This window comes from Berghia stephanieae, chromosome 1, assembly GCF_034508935.2.
Source record: "Berghia stephanieae isolate SIO BIC M18660-M18661 chromosome 1, UCSD_Bste_1.3, whole genome shotgun sequence".
NCBI classification, from domain to species: domain Eukaryota; kingdom Metazoa; phylum Mollusca; class Gastropoda; order Nudibranchia; family Aeolidiidae; genus Berghia; species Berghia stephanieae.
Genome location: NC_088360.1, coordinates 52,085,795 through 52,093,294, shown reverse-complemented (window position 1 = coordinate 52,093,294; position 7,500 = coordinate 52,085,795). Strand labels below are relative to the sequence as shown.

Genomic DNA, 7,500 nt, shown 5'->3' with positions numbered 1-7,500 from the left:
TATTCATTTATGTTTGTCTCAGTGACATTTATCCAAGTATTCTGTTTGTTAAAATTTAGTTCATTTTAAGTGGGCCAGTCTTAATATTGAAAACCATATGATTTTCTATTTAGCCACTTTTGAAGTCGAATTTGGTCAGGTTAAAGTCTGGCCATCTGGCAGCCTTGCCTCGCTCACGTCGTTTTCGTGTCGCGCGATGGTGGAGCAAAATGGCCGTCTCCATATATTCACTCATTGAAATGCAAATTGGGTTGATGTTTTGTGAGAATACGGGAAAAGTACTTATCATAATCGAACGAAATTTGAAATATAAATAGAAGAAATGTGCATATATAACCTTATGAGCGACAAAATCTCTCCTCTTTGTAGTTTTAGACATATTGTACTCCAAAGAGTAAAAATCTATTTTTAACGGTCTTCTGGTAATCGTACGAGTTTTGTCGCTTGACATAATCTAAAATGACCTCTTTTCTAACTGTGTGCCAATTTTCAGTCATATTCAATTAAAAACAGCATCATAATTAATTTTTTAAAAATAGCATGTACAAAACGGCTTCGTCCCATATTTTGTCGCGAATTTGGGCACTTCGTGAGCGAAAAAGAGGCCCAAAGATTTGTGCGGGATAGTCATTGCTACTTTAAATGTTTCTACTGGCTGAGGTCCCCCTGTAAAGCGCCTTGAGCATGTTTAGCAGATATTGTACTATAAAAAAGCTTGTTCTTTTAAAAAAGCTCAATGAGAAATGGGTGATGTTATTGGAGGAGTACCATAAAAAGGATTTTGCGACGAAATTGTTTTTAAACAGCACAAGTAGACATTGAGAAGAATGGGGAGGGGAAAACAGGGGGGAAAAAAAGTCTTACCTTAAAAAAGAGATTCACACAATTAATACAGTCATTGTAATTATGACTTTAATTGTATTATACTTTTCGACAAAAGTTTCTTGTAGAATCCGTTATCGCTCACTTGATGGTGATCGCTGTCTCTCAAAGAAAAGGCACCTTTTTGTAAAATAAGGGCATCCTTCTGTATAGTAAAAAAAAAACAAAGGAAAGGAAAAATTGAGAACCTAACGAAATCTGATACTTGAAGATGTACATATGAGCCGAGGAACTAATAGTGAGAATATCTACTCAAGAGACTTATTATATATTGTTGATAGCGGCTGTGATATTTCAAAGGCCACTTCCCTCAGTAATCGGGGATGAAGGGAATCGGGTCACATGGTTTTAGTCACGTCTAAATTCACCAATTTGGCAAGCATGTCTTCTTGTGTAATATAAAAATCTGGAACGTTTAATTGATTTGTAACATTGAAAGTTGGTATATTTGTAGAATCTTCTTGAATAAACACAGATGAAAAATAATGATTTATAACATTAGCTTTATCTATATCAGAAGTAACCTTGGTACCATCATCTTTCAGCAAGATACTAACACCTGGTTTTCTTTTCAACTTTCTGTTGACGTATCTCCAAAAGCCTTTCGAACTATTCTTACATTCGTGTGCCAATGTACATTCATACATTTTCACAGCATTTTGAACCGTTGGTGTTATTTCTAACCTTGACATAATTATGAAAATTATTTGTTGTAGGATACTTTTTGAATTTCTTGTACAATTTATGTTTCTTATTGATTGTACGTTTAACATTTTTTGTCAACCACAATGGTTTATTAGATCTAAAATTTTCATTACGTGTTTAGATTCTATATATTTTAGTTTATCTTTAAAAAACACCCACGCTTCATTCACACCGTAGCCTTCAAGAGCATCCCAATTTCCACAATCAATTCATGACAGATAAAAGACTTTTACATTATGATATTTCTAATCATTGTAATTCGAGTTAAGTCATTCATCTGTCTTAATTGGTTGATATGACATGTTGTGACCAAAATCTAGTAATGACTCGAGTAAAAACATTCTATAATGATGAAGATGATTATGACGACAACGGTGATAGAGAATCAAAATGATGGCAACAAAAAATGACAAGTAAGGTAATGGTCACAATGAAAACAAGGATAACAATGATGATGGTGATATTGATTTGAGAATGGTAAAGAAAACAATTGTAACGATGATGATAATGATGATGATGATGATGATGACGATGATGGCATAAATTCATGTCACAATGATAATTAAGACAGTTATAAAACCGATGACATGTCGAGTAAACATTATAACTATTAAAGGCATGTTTCATTGTAGTCGCACTATATTCTCCTCATTTCATTTTCATGTCTGTAATCAATTTAAGACAAATGAATGACTTTTGCATTATGATATATCTAAACATTTTAATTGGAGTAAAGTCATTCATTTGTCTTAATTGGTTGACATGACATGATCTGACCAGAATCTAGTAATAACTCAAGTTCTATAATGGTGAACATGATACAAAGACAACGGTGATAAAGAATAAAATTGATAACAAAATATTACCACAATGAAAATAAGGAAAACAATAATCAATTATGATGATGCAGGTGTTGATAATGATGCTAATGAATATGGCATTTATTGATATGGCAATGGGAATGAAAACAATTGTAACGATGATGATGATGATGATGATGATGATAATGAATTATGATGATTAGGACCAGAGTGCTAAGGGAAACAACTCAAACATTCCCTCAACTACGCCCAAGAAAAAATAAAACCTAGACCGTCTAGTACCTTTAACTAGTCCTAATAGGAAAAACAAACACCATATCACCTTTACTAAGACTTATAACTAATCCTATTAGTCTATTAGTATTACAACTAGTATTAGAGAAAAAAAGCATCCGACCTCGAGCTAACCCTAAAATAAAAAATTAAAAAAAACAACGAAGGACTGTTTTGCACAACTTTCAATACTTCACAAATCAAAATCTATAAAGGTTTGTTCTAGAGTTTTTAAGATGCTTCGATATGATGACACATTGGATAAATAAACACATGACAAAAGATCCACTTCCACGGTAAAAATATAAATTGAAAGAAATGCTAGCGCTAGTCATTAGGAGCTTTCGGAAGGTCATTATCATAGATATCACCGAGTCAGACAGAGACAAAATGGACTGTAGGGGTAATATATCATGTAAGTAACATTCTAAATCCAAATACAAACCAAGCATAGTATTCGACGGTGTATAAAATACAAATTTATATTTGAATATTCGGAGTCACACACACACGCACACACACACTACAGGCGGTTCCAAGAAATAGTGACGTCACTTGTACGTGTTTCCGTACTCACGGAAAGTCAACCAAAGTGTTGAGGGTTTATGGAATTATTAATAAATTTATGCGAGATAGTTTTCCATATTTGATGACCATATTGTCGATTTTTAAAGCCACTACTTGACACCCAATAACAACGATAGTAATGTCTCCTATTATCCTACAGTATCACATATTGTATACTTATAGTCACATAATACGTGAAAAAATCTACGTTATTATTTTTTGTGTTCATTAATCCTTTTTGGCTTAAACTGTATTTGATCCAGTCAAAACAAACCATTGGAAATCGTTATACATCAAAACTCAGTTTAAGAAAAGGCAATCTGTTTGCTAAGGTTCCTATTCGATGTTATTTTAGTCAAATCTTAGTAACAATAATTATAATTAGATAACAAACTATGCAACCAAATCTACATTCAAATTTTTACGGATTCATCTTTCCAAACCACGTATCAACCAAGAAACCACATGAATAGAATAAAATAAGACACTAAGACCAGAAAGGAAAGTAAAAGTGCATTCTTATAACGAAAACGTCTACCCTCCTAAAGCAGATTTTTCTCTTATTTTATCTTCATCATTTATTGTCATAAATATCGGGGTATCCCCGAACACACGGTTTCCTCGAACTCATTCGAATGTCCCGAATGTTTTCATTAAATCATGAATATTCTTCTTCTTCTTCTTCCTTTGATTGCCCACAATCAATTGGTTGATTATTATGGCAAATATGAAACTGCTTTCTAATCTCTCTGTATTCCTTGTTTATAATCGTTAGTCTAAAATCAATTTCCAGTGACATTCAAGAAGCCACCTCTTTGCTTTCATTCCATTCCTTGTTCGAACTAATTTTTACCCCGATCACGGTTTCCTCGAACTAATTTCACCTAGCCAGTGTAACAAATTAGATTAAATGAAGGATTTTAAAAAATTGCGACCTGCTATTTTGACCTGATAATTTAGTGTCACATTAACGGTTACGAATGTGTGTAGGCTGTCGATCTACACTGCATGTGTATGTATATATACCGCATGATATATTTATATATATTATATTTATACACACATATACGCACACATTATACACGTAGGCTACACCATCGCCGTTTATCATAACTGACACTTCCGTGCTCATTCTAATCATTTCCCCATTCGTTCTAATTTCAATATCACGCGCCATGATTTGCAATTGCTTGGCTACGACAGTAAATGAACGTTGTGATACTTGGAGAGGTGGCTTCTTGAAGGCCACATAACGCGGTGAATATTCGAACTAAATAGGTATATTTTGGGGTCGAAAATAATAAGACCATACCGTTGAAACTCACTGCGCCCCCCCCCCCCCCCCCCCCCCCCACACACACACACACCTTCTCCCCTCTCCATCAAATTGTTTTCGGCAAGACACGGTTTCTTCGAATTTTTTTTTTATTTATTTATTTTTTTTTTTTGCATGTCCCGAGGAGTTCGAGGAAACCGTGCTGGAGTGTATTATATCTATGTATTGTAGGGAACACAATTTGAATGGGAGAGAGACACAGTTACGATTCAATAGATTTACAAATGACTCGATTGATTCTATAGATAAAGTAAAACCGCTTGCGAATGTGGTAGTAATTTAAATAATATGAGAAAACAGTAATTTTCCTCACCTTCTGACTTCTGATGTAAATAGCCTCTCGAATATTTCACTGGTTTTATCATCTAAAATGTATCACTTAGTGAAAAATGGCGCTCACCTACATGTGTTAATATGTAGTTGTGGCGTTATTTGTATGTACTCGGGGTCGTTGGTCACATTGCAGAAGTGTACACATAATGAAAAGTGTTCACAGCTCTTTGTCATTTTGTTTTGATTGACACATTGGGTATACTTACAACGTTCATAAACAAAGCAGCAGATTTAGATTTGTTAAGAAATATCCTATCGTTGGTCACAGACAAATCATGTTGTTGATGACACGGTTGAACGACAACCTGAGTACATATCGTTCCCATTAAATTGAGTTAAAATTCGAAAGGTTTACTTTTACGCAGTTAATGATAAATATAATCTTATGGTTGTCCAACAAAATAATTATGTGACGTAGTTATTGCTGAAGCAACTATGACACACACAAAATAAACATTCACCTGAAAAGAAATAACACATTGAATCGACACATAGAGGCACACACAATATGCGACTGGTTCCCCAGAAAGACACACACACACACACACACACACACATACACACACAGCACACCTTGTAAATGCGATTTCACATGACGTCACTCAGCTATTTGTTATTTTCAGAGCTCTTGTCAGGTCGGTAATTTTCACTTAATTATTTACTGAACCACCAATGCTTTGCACCTAAATTTAATTGGCTATAACCGACGTGCACATATATGCAGATCTGACATCCGAACCCACTTACGAGCCTAGTCTAACATTGTTGTAATGGACAATATTTTGCATCATTTTATGAGATTTCCATTACGACAATGAGCCAATAAGGAATTGGGTCATCAGACCTACAAATAAGTACACGTCGGCTATAACCTTTGAATGGATTACAATAAACTCCTAATTCAAAATCTGAAGATAAATTCAAAGTAACGTGTTTCTTGTGAATATGAATATTAAGAAAATGAACCAAGAAAACACTCCATAATCTAACGTTACTTTAACTGGTGAAAAAAAATGCACTCGATGTCAACAAAGATCTGAGTGGAAAGGACGCTAACCAAAACATATGCTTCTGATCACCGTGGTAGACACCATTTGGCACTTCCAGAATTTTTCTTTTTCCTCTTTAATGAAAAAAAAATGTAGGAAAACCATTGCTGTTAAAGTTTAAATTGTTGATTTTTGTGTCAGTATTTGAATTGGACATTCAAACCGCCTTTTTATTTATTAATCTTAAAGATAGAAGAAAATATGGCAATCTAGAGATCGGAGGTTGATGTTTGAGAATCTTTTTAGATTATCCAAATATCTTGAGCGGTTCAAAGGTTGAAGCCATTTGAAGTTTTTGACAAGACGTTTGTGGTTCAGTGCAACCTACACACACACACACACACACACACACACACACACACATATATATATATATATATATATATATATATATATATATATATATAATATATATATATATATACATACATATATATATATATATATATATATATATATATATATATATATATACGAAAGCCAGAGAAACATATGTTTTGGCCACATATAGATAGTATGCAGATGACGTCACTCAGGCCTTTGTTATTGTTTTTGCCATCCGCGTTTGTGAGTTGTTCTCACTAAACTGTATTAACCAGACTATAAAAGTTCATGGTTACACAGAGTTTGTGTGTTGGTCCGTTATACTTCCGGATGGCAATGTTGTGAACTCTTTGGCCAAGCGCATTCTATCTATAAGTGAGTGATACAATTTATATTTTATATATATATATATATATATATATATATATATATATATATAAATATATATATATATATAAATGGTGTGCGTTTAGCTAGAAAGCTCACAACATTCGATAATCGGAAATAACGTTTCAACACACAAAACTGTGTATCCTTAAACTGTTATAGTCTGATAGATATAAATTCAGTGAGAACTACTCATAAAACCATATTTACACAACATTCCTCTTAGCAAAGTTATTATTATAATAATACAAACGTACAATCTGTACTCCTAAGTCCACAGCCCCCCCCCCCCCCCCCCCCCCCCCCCCCCCTTCCAACCCGGACTCTAGTTCAAATAACATAACCAAACCCATAGTGTAATACATTAACCAATGCTGCACAGGGAGAGACCACGTCCACAGTAGATATAGCAGCAATGTGTGTGTTCATGCATAAAATCGTGTATTTAATCACTCGGCGTTCTGCTTTTTAATTAATTAATCATAACCAGTAAGACATTAATAGATCAAGGGTTAAGCACAGCTCACAACAGGCTTTCTAAATAATGTACATAATATAAACATATTTTGTTCGTGTTATTTAAGCTATCTTAAAGCTATATCCACATTGGGCGGATAGTTACCGCTACCGTTAAATGATCGCGTGTTTTGATGCTGGACAAGTAACGTAATCTGATTTTACTTTGTAGTATAGAAGAGTATAAAAACTGATCGCCTTTGTAAAACACAATACTATTTTGTGACCTCGTAACAAGGGACTCAAACATATTGCTATTATCTGATCGCCTTTTACGTTCTTGGGACAAGACAATCGGCTTTTGACT

The 7,500-nt window shown here is 34.0% G+C and overlaps 1 long non-coding RNA gene across 3 annotated transcripts in view; it reads right to left on the bottom strand.

The window, feature by feature from the left end:
• Positions 1-5,424, bottom strand: part of LOC144964224 (uncharacterized) — a 6,946-nt gene extending 1,522 nt beyond the window's left edge. The window contains exons 1-2 of one of the 3 annotated variants that reach the window (XR_013643777.1): positions 4,898-5,424; positions 865-1,027 (exon numbers count right to left, since the gene is read on the bottom strand). This is a non-coding gene — a long non-coding RNA (uncharacterized LOC144964224). Of the gene's footprint in view, positions 1-864; positions 1,028-2,690; positions 3,097-3,126; positions 3,217-4,897 lie in introns of those variants that run through there. The other 2 variants (XR_013643776.1, XR_013643779.1) reach the window with 2 other exon arrangements.
• Between the last annotated feature and the right edge of the window lie 2,076 nt (positions 5,425-7,500).